The sequence below is a fragment of the Ascaphus truei genome, chromosome 3 (assembly GCF_040206685.1).
Source record: "Ascaphus truei isolate aAscTru1 chromosome 3, aAscTru1.hap1, whole genome shotgun sequence".
NCBI classification, from domain to species: Eukaryota; Metazoa; Chordata; class Amphibia; order Anura; family Ascaphidae; genus Ascaphus; species Ascaphus truei.
In genome coordinates this window covers 108,255,719-108,271,554 of record NC_134485.1, presented here as the reverse complement: position 1 = coordinate 108,271,554, position 15,836 = coordinate 108,255,719, and positions in this window count along the sequence as shown.

The following is a 15,836-nucleotide window of genomic DNA, read 5'->3' as shown; positions in this document are numbered from 1 at the left end:
GCGAGGACCCAGGGTCTTATCTTAGCGGTGTACTTCAGGTTCCGGAACTGCTGCCCGTAGGTCTCTGGGGTCAGACCTAAGCGATCTAGTATGGCGGCTTTTACTTGTTGGTAGTCCATTGCCTGATCTGCTAGGAGGCCCTGATATAAGGCCTGGGCTTCTCCTATGAGGAGCGGAGCCAAAGCAGTTGCCCAGCGATCTGCAGCCCAGAACTGAGCTTCGGCAACCCTTTCAAATGTCAGTAGAAAAGCCTCTGGATCCTCGTTCAGAGCCATTTTCCTCAGGAGGACCGAGGGTTTGTTCGCAAGTTCTGGACTGGCAGACCCCAGGAATTGGGTCAGCAGCTTGGCCATCCGCTCATCCTGTGCTGCCTGCTGCTGGGTTAGGAGCTAGGTTTGCTGCTGCAATAGTAGCTGGGCCTGCTCCTGCATTAACAGTCCCTGCTGTTTGGTCTGCTCCTCCATTAACAGTCCCTGCTGTCTGGTCTGCTCGCACAGAAACTCTTTTAAAAATTCTTCCATTTTTCTCATTATTGTGTGTGTGTGGCCCTTCAACTGCAGGGGCCTCTCAAAATCCCGGCACTTCTGACACCATATGTTGCAGGGTACATGCAACCACACACGCGGGTTCTCTTGATAAGGCTTATTTATTGAGCCTTAAAAACATACAGCACACAAAAACGAAATAGCTTCTCTTCAGCATAGAAAACAAGGCAGCTTCTCTTCAAGCCTAAACATAGGTTTGCTAGGTATATGGCTGGTAACGTTCATTCACCCTGTCACATGGCTTCTTTGTTATTAGCCGTAGGATGAAAATGTAGAATTTCACTAATAAATTTACCTAGATCTGGATATTCATAAATGTTATATCTTAGGCCGCACGTATAGAGACCGCGACTGCGACGACGACAGATGACGTCACCCATCGCCGTCGTCACCCGCAAAAGTTATAATTTAACTTTCGGCGACGTCGCTGGCGACAGGGTGATTGATTAGTTCAGAGACAGTCTCTGAAAAATCAAATTTAACCCGCTACCAAATTTTGTTCCGCTCCGTCGCTGTCGCGCTTACTATAAACTCATTTGAAAATATATATCAACTAATCTCTCTCTCCCTCCCCAAGCAAAACTAATCTCCCTCTCCCTCCCCAAGCAAAACTAATCTCCCTCTCCCTCCCCAAGCAAAAGTCCTATCTCGGGGTGTGGAGCAATTTTACAAATGTTGGCGAACTGGAAAAAAATGCATGCAATATTTTTTCGCTATACCAATGGTCGATTTTTGCGCTGGTTTGCAAAGCGTTGCGAACATTTTGCACATCTCTAATAATATGGACCCACATACTGGTCAAAAACGTTCAAACTATTTCCAAAAAGACTTTTTTGGAGAACTCTTGAATTTTCCATTGGGTTTGCAAAGGAGAGTTCTTTACAGTAAGGCAGTAAAAGTGGGGGGGGGGGTTAGACTGTGATGGAAAGTGCAATAGATACATTTAAGAAAATATTAGGCCTATTTTTAGAAAAGAGAGGTATACAGAATATACTAGCATGTTAGGCTGCGTCTTATAGTGCAGGCGCACGCCGCAAACACGTGTGGGCCTCAATGAGGCTATAGAGCGTACGAGCTCGCGAGTGTGCAGAGCTACCGCGCGCAAATTTTCAAAAGACAATTTTTTTTTTAAATTCAGTGCGGCGACCACATCACGTGAGCAGTTTAGCCAATGAGGGCAAACCAGCCGCGTGACATGTTCACATCGCTTCACAATGGCCTCCAGCTAGAGCTATAGCTATTGCACGTTTCGCATGCGCGTGATGCCGCGCAGTCGCAGGCGAGCATGAACTATAAATGCAACCTTAAAAAACAGAGCAAGCATTTATTTAGGGAGCAATCCGATCCCCATTTCCTGGAGTCAAGAAGGATTTTCCCCCCCTTTTGCGACATTATTGGCAAATGTTTCAATTGGTTTGGGTGAGAATCTCTTCCAGTTAGAATTTAACAAAGGTTGAACTTGTCTTTTGTGTGTGTGTGTGTGTGTGTGTGTGTGTGTGTGTGTATATATATATATATATATATATATATATATATATATATATATATTTCTATTTCTATATATATATATATTTCTGAAAAATTGTTTGTTGGTGGTGGCTCACGCTCTGATTGGCCTGCGGGGTGGGATGATGTCACAAACAACAGGGCTACACAGGCCCTCACCCTAAGCCTCCTCACACCGCATGCCCCTCTGACCCAGAGACACGCCGTGCAGCTAACTCTCTAAACCCACAGCAAACCCACCCTAGCAGGACCACCAGGTACCATCCACCCCACCCTCCGCTCACACCCTCCATCCACAGCTCCTCATCTCCCCCGCCTCACACGCTACACACCACCCGCCCCGCCGCCGCTCCTCAACCCCAACACCCCAACACCCTGCCATATCACACACAGCACCCGCCCGCAGATCCTCACCTCCACCAGCCCCCCCTGCGCCTTACCCGCACCGCTCTTTCCCCTCCCCCTCCTGCCGCACCGCATCTCTTCACCTCCACCCATAACGCATACCAAGAGGGAGCGCACCCCCTTCACCGAGCGCCGCCAGCCGGTTACCCGCAATGCTGCCTCCCCTCCACCCGCTCCGCAGCTCTTCACCTACACCTGCACCGCATCCCAACAGGGAGCGCACCCCCCTCACCGAGCGCCGCGCCTCCCACCCAGTCACTGCCTCCCACCCACCAAGTCACTAAAGTCACTGCCTAGTCACTGCCACCCACCCAGTCACTGCCTCCCACCCAACCACCAGTCACTGCCTCCTATCCACCCACCCAGTCACTGCCTCCCACCCAACCTCCAGTCACTGCCTCACAACCACCCACCCACCCACCCAGTCACTGCCTCACACCCACCCACCCAGTCACTGCCTCATACCCACCCACCCAGTCACTGCCTCCCACCCAGCCACCAATCACTGCCTCCCACCCACCCAGTCACGACCCGTGACCAAGGGGGGGAAATTGGAGCTGTGATGGAGGGGCCTGAGCTGTGAAAGGGGGGGGGGGATCGGACATGTGAACGCGAGGGGGTGGAACGCAGCTGTGAAGGGGGGGAGCGGAGAGAAGGGGGGAGCGGGAAAATTAAATCCCGGGCAACACCGGGTATATCAGCTAGTCTTATCTATAAAGTTACTGAAGTTTTCGTCCTCCTATGGACCTCGTCCCCTGATGGAGGTTCCATAGAGGACCAACATGTTGGTCTCACGTTACACTGCACTACAGTATAAACCTTTATTTACCTACAACTGGCTGTTGTGTCTGTCCTTCAAGCTTCTCGTTTTGGTGACGCTGACTAACTTTCATGATGACTTTATTATACATGTTCACATGTGCAGTGCTTCTTTTGGACAAGAGTATGCCTGTATTCTTGCTTTGGGAAACGATGCAGCCGACAGCATTTCGGAACAAGGGGATGGAACCAGCTAAACAGAAGGGAAGCCGTGTCACGGGTCAGAAACCCATATCTCTGCGCGCGTCCATCCATTCAATATGTTCCAGTAACATACTTTTGTTTAAGAACAGACAAGTCAACGTCAATTCATTCTTTTCGGTGTGGGTTTTTTGGTGGCGTCTTGCAGTCCCAAATACTACACATCCCCTGGCAAAAACACCACGCGTATTGATTGCAGCGTGTGTACAAAGCCCTGAACTAATGGTTCCTTCATATTGAAACTGGAAAGTTATTGCAATAATTATTGGATTTGCAGAGATAACATATTGTGGTTATAGAATTCCCATCCATCCCAAAGTACTTTACCGTGTTACTTCAGAAGCACTAATGCAGCCACATCAATGGTGGAATCCTGACATTACGCTATGGCTTTCTGAACAAGAGAATGGAACAATGTTATTTTGCATCATCCTATGGTTGTGTTCCCAATATTGAAGTTAAACAACATTAACATATGGTGCTGTACTGTACTTTCATTTGCTTTACATAGTGTGTTTGCTTGACTTTAAGTATCTCTTGGTATGATTGTTGCCACGCAGTCCTTAGCCTATAACGCTCCTTTTTGTCTTGGAGTATTTCACTTTTTTGTCAAAGTTGGTTATACTACTGACAGGTTTATAGATGAGCAGTAAAGCTACCTACTTTGGACATCTAGTTAGAAAGGAAAGGTATACAGGGATATATCATATAAGTAAATATGGGAAGGATGTTGATCCAGGGATTAACGTGATTGCCAATATTTGGAGTCAGGATGGAATTAATTTTTCCCCTTATGAGACAACATTGGATGATATGTCACTGGGGTTTTCTGTTTGCCTTCCTCTGGCTCAAAATATTGTAGATACAAATATAGGATAAGTATCTGTCGTCTAAGTTTAACATAGATTGCACTCGATAGACATGTCTTTTAATAATAATAATAGCATGTTCTTGTATAGCGCTGCTGGTTTTACGTAGCGCTTTACAGAGACATTTTGTAGGCACAAGTCCCTGCCCCGTGGAGCTTACAATCTATGTTTTAGTGCCTGAGGCACAGGGAGATAAAGTGACTTGCCTAAGGAGCCGACACTGGGAATTGAACCAGGTTCCCCTGCTTCATACTCAGTGCCAGTCAGTATCTTTACTCACCGAGCCACTCCTTCTCCTTTTCAACCTCATTGACTATGTATTATGTAACTTTACATTTTTGAATCAAAATATTAAAAAAATGTCCATTATCAACATTAAAGGCTGTATTTATTAAGCCTTTTTTTTGTCATAAGGCACCTCTTGGTTCTGGAAGACACCTTACATTTCTTCAAGCCAATGGGCTTTAAGGTCTCTTTCAGCTCAGAAGGGAATTACTGTAAATTACTCTTTAGTAATCACGAGCTTAAATGTTTATAATTATTCATTTTTAATTTTTTTTAAAATTATAACACTGAACATATTAATCCAGCCTGTACAAAATGAAACACATTGGTTTAGCAAGAAAAATAACGATGATTACAAATGGCGTTACAAGTTTAAATGGTAAAAAATGTGAGCGTGGCGGGAGAAACGAAAATATTGAATGTAAATGGTCTTACAAGTGGTGAAATAATTCCCGTGTTAAAATATGAAATATTCACGGTGCGCCATTAGCACAGATACTCATGCTTAACAGGGGGAGGATGCTCCAGCGATTTCAAGGCGGCCGGGAATCTGTGTATTTACAATTGCATTGGTTTCAGAATCCTTAAAATATCATTTTGCACAAATATTTTCCATATTTAAAAAAAAAAAAAAAAAAAAAAATGCATTATGTAACAGAGATTAAAAAGATAAAGGAAAGGCAATTTGTAAAATAAGTGGCGCTGTACGAGTGTTAGACTTAGCAGCAAGGGGGTTTCATGGTTAATTCTGCACGTAGAGGAGGTTTCATCTGTTCTGCATTACGCTGCTGAACGTTTAGTCATATTTCATCTATTACATAACGAGTTATTTACATCCTAGATTCTGCCACTAAAAATATATTTTTCCCTTTCTTACTTTGGAGGCATTTTATTCTAATTCTCCATCTCCCTAGTGTATCTGCGGGGTAATTGGTGGAGCTTCTGTTACCATTAAAATGACAGTTTTCACAGATAACATAACTGGTGTTTAGATGAGTTGGTTACAACATTGCCAAATTAACTGCTATTGAATTTGCTACCTTTTTATTTTACTTCTAAATATCACCAACCCTCTTGCTGGGAAGAGAAATGTAGCACATATATATATATATATATATATATATATATATATATATATATATATATATATATATATATATATATATATTTCTCTTCTAACGTAGAGTACACAACACTTTATACAGAATTTTTCAGGAATAAGTCCTTGCACTGTGGAACTTGCAATGTGATATTGGTGCCCAGAGAGCTAAAATGACCTTCCCAAGGTCACAAGTAGCTTACATAGGGATTCAAACAGGTTCAACCATTACTAAGGCAGTGATGTTATTGCTCCTCTTCACTTTCCAATGCACCTTGCTCAGAGGATTGGTATTAAAAGGCTGTCCTCAGTAGCTGACGTGTGAGGGAGATGATTTTATCTCCCGCTCTCCCTCTCTTTTCTGTTTACACACACAAAGTACCACATTACAGCATGTATAGTACATTCTGCACTTCTAGAGAACAACAATGTTTCAGCAGGTAGAGGATGGTACCTACAGAAGATAATCAATTTGTCAATAAAAATATAGTGTAGAGAATATATATTTTAATAATTCACCGAAGAATTGAACAAAAACAATGTAGCTTTAAGGACCACTTAAAGCCCTTGTTAAGACTGATGTTTCAGAAGCTGAAACATTTGGTGTCACTCAAATTGTAAACATATTGACAAATTAAATATGTGTTTACGAAGCTGGGTTGTACAAAAGTGTCACATAGCAATTTGAAAAACAAATGGAGAGTGCATAAATGTTCAATCCCCTTTACTGTATATAAAAAAATAAACAATTCTTACCTTTTTCAAAGAAATCATCGTAAAGCCTGCACACCAAGAAGATTAGATATGTATTAATATAGGGGTGTCCAACTCCAGTCCTCAAGGGCCACTACCAGGTCAGCATTTCAGAAAATCCCTGTTTCAGCACAGGAAACTTAATCAGATGCTCAGTCAAAGACTGAGCCTCTGGTTGAGCCACCTGTGCAGAAGCAGGGATATCCTGAAAACCTGACCTGAGGGTTGCCCCTGAAGACTGGAGTCTCAGGCAAAAGGTTATATTTCAACAGGATCGCTTTATTTCATGCACTGGCAGATGTTACAGCATACACAGCTCACTTCTTGGGGCTTTACCCTTAGGATGTACCTGGACCTCCACTCCAGGCCAAGGGCACCCGAAGCAGTCCATGCTCTTCCCTTACTCCCTGGTCGAGTAAAGGATATAGTCTCCCCCACCACTCCCCTATGGGAGGGAGTAAAACTTGGCAGAACCCTGCACAGTTGTTAGGGTAGACCAGCATCTCTCAAGGAGGTAGAGGCACTGACTAAATTTAGCAGTGCAGCTCCTTAAGTACAAGGGATGTAGGTACCAGGTCTGAATCCAGTGATTGGACACACACAGGGCTAGTCTCACCACCTCCCCTGTCACTCAAGAAGCTACTGTCAGTGGGAACCACCCATGATGATAACTCCTGGCAGGCCTGCTCTTACCAGGACTTACTGCCAGGGAGGGCAGACTTAGTAGCCAAGGAAACCAGCCTGGCTACAATCTCCCTCTGGTGGAATCCAATGGCCCCACTTGGAGCCAAATTTACAGGTGCCATCCTGTAGGCCAGTTACCAGAAACAATACAACATTACATTAACAACCAATAACATGGATATACAGTTAATGTTACCGTTAAAGTCACACAGCAGGTTACACCCGCCCACCTTTAATGGTGATAAGCAATAACAACAAGGATTACTCTCAACACGGATAATCCCTTTTTAATTGTAATGCCTGGGGTCAGGCTTCTTCACAATTCTGTCTTCATGGTCTACTAATTTAACAAAATAGGTTTTTACAGCACCATTCTCAGGCCTATACTCCACCCAGTATACTCCATACTCCCATGAGATCACATACCCTCTCCTCAGTGTGGTAAACAGAATAACTGGTCTTGGACCACAGATAGTCCAGAATAGCCTCCCTAAGCCAGGATTCTCTGTTAGCTTCAATCTCCCGCATGATGGGCTCGGGTACATAGGGATACTCACCCATGAGATTGCCTATACCTTGTTACAATAGCATGATCTGCCCTGCTCAACTTGGTCAATTTCTTGCCATGGGATTGTCCTGGCAAGACCCAGTATTTAGGTTCTTCTTTGGACACGTCCTGATATAGTATGGAAGGTCCCACAGGCTTAACAATACCCAGCTGTATTTCACTAACTCTCTTACTTAGTGCCTCCGCTGTTTCCCCAGGAGTAAAGGGTCCCTCCTCCCACCAATGATCAACTACCTCCCCATCTATTAATACAAATCTGGTGCTGTTCATAGACAAGGAGTACCCCTGAAAGAGAGGATCCCACCACTTCGTGTAGTACCATGGGACACAATAGAGGAAGCTGACTCATCCTCAGTATCCATTCGGGAGGACACACCAGAGGTTCCAGATTGACAAGAGAAAGAGTGACTGGGCTTATTTTTAAACAAGACGTAGGATGCTTTACAGGCATCCTACTGGACGCAAGAATCTCCCCCTCTGACCCCTCATCTGATTCCATCAAGTCCCAGTAATCAGTAGATGGTTTCGGGATCTTCTTTTTACCCAGTGACCCTTGATGACTGTGCCGGGAACCTGAACTAGATGGGGCATGGGCAATGGTGACAGGGTTATCATATAACAAAAAAGGTGCTAGATAGCGCTCTCACAAACCCAAATATTAGTGCATTAAATGTGTAAACTAAATATAAGTGCCCAAGTGAACACAACATAAATGGTGACAACACTTCTAGTGGTGAATTATAGTGCTCAAAAAGAAAAAGTGAATAAGAGGTAAAACAAACACACTCAACCCTTAGTAAAGACTGTTCCACTAGTCTTATGCATAAACTTCTTCCACATGGACCAGGGGAGCGCAGCTTGTAACCATGAAAAATAAATGGACATCACGTAGTGTAGTTATGTCATATACAGTGAACAAACAGTTTCTTATAAGGGGCTCACAAATGGCTACTTACAATAGAGCAGATACAAAGGAGCAGTCATCCAACTCAAGGGGTAGATGTTCCCATAGGTGTGCAGCAAATCACAGCAGCCAATCTCCAAAAGAAAAAACAGACCAAATAGTGCAGATTAAAATTATATTCGTACACAGTAAAATACAATTGAAGGCTTACACTTAGGATGATATATAGTGCGTGGTCAGTAGCGGGTGGCAGGTGCACAGTGGGTCACGATCTCCCTGTGTGCCGCGCTGTTCTCCGCTTCTCCGGAACACTTCCGCATCCACGCCGGGGTCTCACGTCACTTCCGGTGTGGCTGGAACCTCCGACGCGATGGTAGGGATGCGTCCTCGGTGCTCTCTCAGGATTCTCTCTAGCTGAAACACTACTACGCGTTTCGCCATTTGCTATACACGGCTTCGTCAGGAGTGATAATTTGCTGCATGCTGGGGGTTTATATACCTACAAGCCCTGCCTCTGATTAAACGCAATTGGCTGTCCAATATATAATCAGCCATAGCCCGGCGGGGCGTATGAATAGGAATAGGACCCCCTAATACAGTGACAATAAGCCTACAACTTAACAAATATTCATACAATATGGTGAAATATATTCACTCATTGTGGACTTAAACGTCACAAAGAACAACGTGACTAAACATAGATATAAATCTTAGGTATAAATCACAACTTTATATTACATTAAAATTAAGATTTTTTAAAAACACATATTAAAACAATATTGACATATATGGGTAGGTTATCCCCAAATAGCACTATCCTTAAATCATTAATATCTATGTTTTGTCACATTGTTCCAGCCACACCGGTAGTGACGTGAGACCATGGCGTGTATGCGGAAGTGTTCCGGAGAAGCTAAGAACAGCACGGCACACAGGGAGATTGCGACCCACTGTGCACCTGCCACCCGCTACTGACCACGCACTATATATCATCCTAAGTGTAAGCCTTCAATTGTATTTTACTGTGTACGAATATAATTTCAATCTGCACTATTTGGTCTGTTTAATCTTTTGGAGATTGGCTGCTGAGATATGCTGCACACCTATGGGAACATCTACCCCTTGAGTTAGATGACTGCTCCTTTTTATCTGCTCTATTGTGAGCTCCTTATAAGATACTGTTTGTTCACTGTATATGACATTACTACACTATGTGATGTCCATTTATTTTTCATGGTTATAAGCTGCGCTCCCCTGGTCTGTGTGGAACAATGGTGGCAGGGGCTGGGACTTTGGAAACAACAGTGTCCGTGGCAGAGTCCTTGAAATTTCCTAGGCCACGACCTGTTGCGGTTGATGTTTTCTTGGAAGCTGGATCTACAGGCTTCTGTTTTCCTCGGCCCATAACCTGGCAGATATAGTCATCCATTTCTGCTCTGGAGGGTACAGTACTCACCGGGGCGATTGCAGCACAGTCCCGGTCCGCTCCGGCGGTCGCCTCGGAAGTGATGTCATCAGGCGGAGACATTGCAGGATCTCGGTACAGGTCCAAGTCCCGCACCAGAAGTACGTCATCTGCAGGGTGTGGTTCCGGAGGGTCGGCGCGGTCTTCTGCATGGAATTAAGTGCCGGGCAGGGCCTCCTCGCTAGGTTCCTCCATCGCCGCCTGCCGGGAGTAAGGGGGTGGAATCTCACCGCTCCGCTGACTCGAGATGGGCGTCGGGTCGTCTGGGACGTCAGCAGGCACCTCCTCTGCTGCACTGGGCACTACTATGGCCGTGGGACTTCTTTGCAGTTCTGGATGCACCAGCGCTCGCCGTGTGGTGGTCTCCGGACTCAACCTCTCTACTTTAAAGGTAGATGGCTCTTTTTCCACAGTATCTCGAGAGTGGTCCGCTGGTTGGCGCATCACCACGGACCTGGAGCTGTCATCATCGTCTGATGAGGATGGTAAGAGCTGCTCTGTCGGGTACAGGTACCTTGGCCCTTCATCTTTGTGGGCCACAATCGGATGGAAGCTGTCCAGCTCTGATTTCACCAGGGGACCCGCTTTGGCCTCTCTTGGGCCTATCACCCCAGCCGGTGGTCTTTGTGGTTCCGCTTCGCAAGCCAAGGTGCACAGACCCCCAGGAACAGTTGGCAAGGTGCATGGGCCCTTTGTGGTAGTTTCAAGGCCGCCCGCTTCAGTTGGCATAACCACGGGGCCTTCAGCCTTGTCACAGGTGGCTAATAATGGCACTACCGGCCACATATAGTGCATTCCGCACTGCAGACAATGAGAGTCGGTTCTGGGCTCAGCCCCTGGTGTTCGGCACTGCGGGCATAGACACCTCAGGAACTCTTGGGCCACCATCTCAACCACCAGGAAGCCTCGTGGAAGTTGGTAGGTGGTTATACGACACTCAGCCATGTTGTAAGTAGGCAAGGCAAAGTTGAGCAGGAGCCTGAATAGAGTAGCTCTGTCAGTTTGCTAGCTTCGAGGAACTGAGGGTGCGACAGTTCGCATCAGGCTCCTCCCTCAGTGTAGAGGAGCTTCACTGATTGGTGCTCACTGTGCCCCCTCCCTCTAGTGGAGTTTAGAGTAGGGGCACACAGTATCAGGGCGTGCCTTCGGCTCCAGTCTGAGCGAATCACAGGGGTCGGGCGCTGCTCCTTTCGCGCCGAGCCTTTGCAGATCTCTTGCAAATAAAGGCTTGCAACTTTCTGCAGGAAACCCTATGCGGTCATTAGATGGCAATTTCTGTCATGCCCTGGTCAGAGGAACCACCATCAGGGAACGCCTCACTTTTACTTCATTAGTACTTTGAGTGGGTACACAGGGAACTCTGGTGAAGCCTCAGAGGCCCTGTCCCCCTTTTTCTTTCTTTTGCCAAAGGGTATCCACGCTCCCTGGGACACAGCCCAGGGTATACTCCAACTTTATCTCTTCTATTCTGATACGCAGGGTATCCACACTCCCTGGCACGAAACCCAGAGTACACCCCAACATATTTTCTCTGAAAGATAGATAGTAGGCTCCCTGTTCTTTTAATAGTAGGGAAAGTAAAGCCTGTGATGCACAAACACAAAAATCTTGCTGTCCTACTGCAGAAACCGGTCCTGTGAGCATGATCTCAGCAGCGCCTCCAAACGTAGCAGTGTTTCCCCCAGGACTTACTGCCAGGGAGGGCAGACTTAGTTGCCAAGAAAACCAGCCTTGCTACACTATGGTACTCAACCTCTCTTCAGCATTTGATACTGTGGACCACCCTCTTCTGCTTCACATTCTCCATACTCTTGGTATCCGTAACAAAGCTCTACCCAGGATTTCCTCTCCCATCATAGTTTTAGCGTCGTGTTTGCTACACTGGCGACACACTTTATTCGAGCTCGGCTAGTCCCACGAATTCGGGTATACCCGGGTGTATTGAGGTTTGTGACTGTTTTCTGCCCGAGTGCATTGAGTTATTTTCCAGGCAGGGATTGAAGCATTTTATTCCCGCTGGCTGCAATACTGCACAGTATATATATATATATATATATATATATATATATATATATATATATACTGCATTACAATTCATGAATTTATGCCATCTGGTAGACACGCGAAGCATTGCAGCCTATTAAATCCTAATCATTATCATTTAACAGATCAGCCGCCCATCAGCCAGGCATGAACCCAGGCTGGGAAGGCAAATGCAACGGGGCTTGTCAGAGGTGAGGAGCGGCGCATTCCAGGTATCTGCCAGGTACATACTGGGTATTTGCTCGAATAAAGTGTGTCGCAGCAGTAACACCTCCTCCTCTATCGATTTTTCTCTGTGGGGGTACCACGGGGGTCTGTCCTGGGACCGCTTCGCATTTCTATATACACTCTCTCTAGGTGACCTTATCACACCTCTAGGGTTCAAATATCACCTCTATGTTAATGACACACATTTAACATAAGTTGAACTTGATGAACGCATGTCTTTATTCAACCTCATCTACTGTGTAACTCCTGACCTGCTGTACAGACCAAAGTCTCTGAATGTCTCTCCGCTAGATCATCCTGGATATCAATGATGGAGCTCCTTATATTTCTTGCCAGGCCAGGCCCTACTGCCCTCTTCTCCATTACTGTTGGAAGCCCTATTATACACCCAGTATCACAAGCATGCTGCCAAGGGGTCACATTTGACTCCTCACATTCTCCTCTCCCTTAAGTAATGTAGCTTAAATCTGTTGACTTTTCCTCCATAACATTGTAGAGATACGCCCTTTCCTATAGAGCTCTGCTAAAGTTCCTCTATAGTTGTACAGTATAATACCCCTATTGTTTGAGTGGTTTTCTTTGTACATGGCTATTTAGAAACAATGTTTTCATTATTATAAATTCTTTGTTTCTATGATACTTTATAAAGCTATATATGTTTATGATTATTTTATTATGTTATTTTTTTCTTTTTTGTTCTTCAACTTTCCCCAACCACCTCATCCCCACCGCCCCCTCCTTTTTTACCCTCCCTCTGTCCTCGTTTTGTTTTTTTGTTTTCTTTCTTTCTGTCTCCTTTTTTCCCCCTTTTCTCTCTTTACTTGTCATTAAGATTGTTTTTAATGTTGTTACTTTGGATATAGATCACAGGGATACCTGGTCGGCTCTATGTGATCTTATTTTATAATTCTCTGGTTGCCTATGGGTTGATCTGTCTACAATATATTTAAATACGTAGATGTAGCCAGGTCCCCCTCTTACCTCCAGGCTGCGTGAGGGGGACGGCTGCGTGGTTGCTGCAGGGAGATTGTGAGCTGGCGAGCGGGTCGCCGGTGCTCCGCCGAGGGTGTCGCCATTTTGTTTATGCATGCGCAGAGAAGGCTCGTGCATGTGCAGATACTATCTAGAGTTGCGGTGGCCATCTTTGTACACCTAGCGCATGCGAAATATAATGCCAGCGGCAGCCATTACACCCATAGATCCGCTGGGAACTACAAGTCCCAGCAGCCTAAGGGGCTGCAGACCACATGTTGCCAGGCAGCCAATAGGGAACCCACGGGGTGAAGTCAGGATGCTGCACTAAGTGAATCCAACTGTGAATACACCGCACCTCCCACACCTCAAGATGGCTAAAGGAAGGTATGGTCAAATTACATACGCTGTTGATTCTGGATAAGTGATGTGTTAACCCTTCACTGCATTGATTTGTGACGTTTCCCAGGCAAGCGTTTTTTGTACCTACCTATTCAAAGCTGATATATCAGGTGTATGATAACTTAAGGGTAACTTCTGCATTTCTTACCCTTGTCTGTTTTTTTTGTTTTTGTTCTGAGCACTACACAATTCTTTTGATTTTAAGGAGAAAGCCAGGGGAGAGAGCTACTACAGGTATGAGTACAGTACATTTTGGTGCTGTATGACGGATATTCACAAAAAGAACGATGGTATAACAGAACAGGGACAGAAATATTCACTGCCGTCTGCCAGACACATACTGAATTGAAATACTTTATTTTGCAATAAATAAAACTCTACTAACTACAGGAAGCAATTCCACTTGCTCCCCAAAAGCACACAGCGTGTTATTGGGTTGACAAGTCTAAGGCACCTTAGGAATGGGGAATGGTGTCAGACCCAACAGGGTCAGAAGTTGAACCCACACAACCTCTGTTATTCAGAACAGCTCTAGCTGTGTGAGATAAACCAGCTGATGGGTTGCAGTGCACACTGTCTACTAACAGCATACCTTCAAGGGCTATGAGCTACTAAGGCCAGGTGACATTAAATAAAAAAGTTGAACAGAACATGTGATACGTCGCTGTACTGGGTTAGAAGGAAATGGGTGCCACCTCTGCTGCTCTAGGGATTATTACTACGGTTTGACAAGCAAGGACTATTATTATTTGTAGATGAATATTTTTGGTACTATCTGGATGTTATACATTTTCATTTTATTACAACAGATCTGAACAATCTCGTTTTATATAGATTGTACAGGAGGCATTCGATCTCTTTAATCCCATTAAATCCCTTTGCAAAGGCTTTTGAAAAACAGATTTCCACACAGATGCAGCAGCACAACACTACACACGCACAGGATCACACCCAGCCCCTGAGGAAGCAAAGAGAGGCTTTGTGAAACGTGCAGGGCGATCTCCTGCTGCAGATCAGTGCACCAAAGGGATTTTGGCCATCTACTGAAGTCTCCTGCACGTACTCCATAACATCGGAGGGTCATCCCGGTGAACCCGGAAGTGATGAGGCGCGCGAGCGTGCGACTCAGGTAGAGTCCCCTCTCGCTGCAGGGAAGCTGCTAAGAGACTTAGGAGAACAGAGGCAGCAGAGAGCCAAGAAGGAGACATCCACTGGTGGTGTAAAACGCTGTGTCTCTGCGCTGGTTGTGAGCACTTAACTTGGGAGTGGGAATTCTTCCTGATTGATTGTTTAACCGTTTCAATAAAATGACCTGCAACATTGTAGTGGGGTCTGTACTCTTCTAATCCACTACAGTACAGTATGTTGTGTCCTGGGCACACAAGTGAGCCCATACTACAGTACAGTATGTTGTTCTTTTGTGTCTGGGTGTGGCAATGCATGTTGATTTTGTCCCTAAAAACAGATTTCCACACAGGTGCAATATACAACCACAGGTAATGAAAATAATATTTGGCCAATCAAAAACCATCCCTCCTAAAAAGACAATACCTGGAATAATGCTACAGTGGCTCAGTGTTTAAGACATTGACTATGTACTGATGCAGCGGCCGTTATTCGAACACTTCACGCGTCATATACATCGGAATCCCGATTTGAAACCGCGGGATGAATTCCAGCCTTCCCGCGCTACGATGCGAGTGCAGAAAAACGAATTTTAGTGTTCTGGCTTTTAAAAAGATGAAATTGACACACTAGCTCAGTACTGTACACATTACAATTCATCCATTTTATTGCAAACGAAGAAACAGAATCCATGAAATTCAAAGGAAACATCCGCGATAAGCGCGGGTGCCTGGGGCGATTGGCTGCGTTCATGCTGCGTGGGGAACAGCAGAGAACTCAAAATCGGCGCCGTGATGTGTTCGAATAACGGCCGCTGCATCAGTGAACGACGACACTGAGTTTGAAGCAGGGGAACCTGCTTCAAATCCTGGTATTGTGTTCTTGGGCAAGTCACTTTATCTCCTTGTTCCTCAGGCACCATAAACATAGATTGTAAGCCCATCCGTGTACCGTGCCCGTATT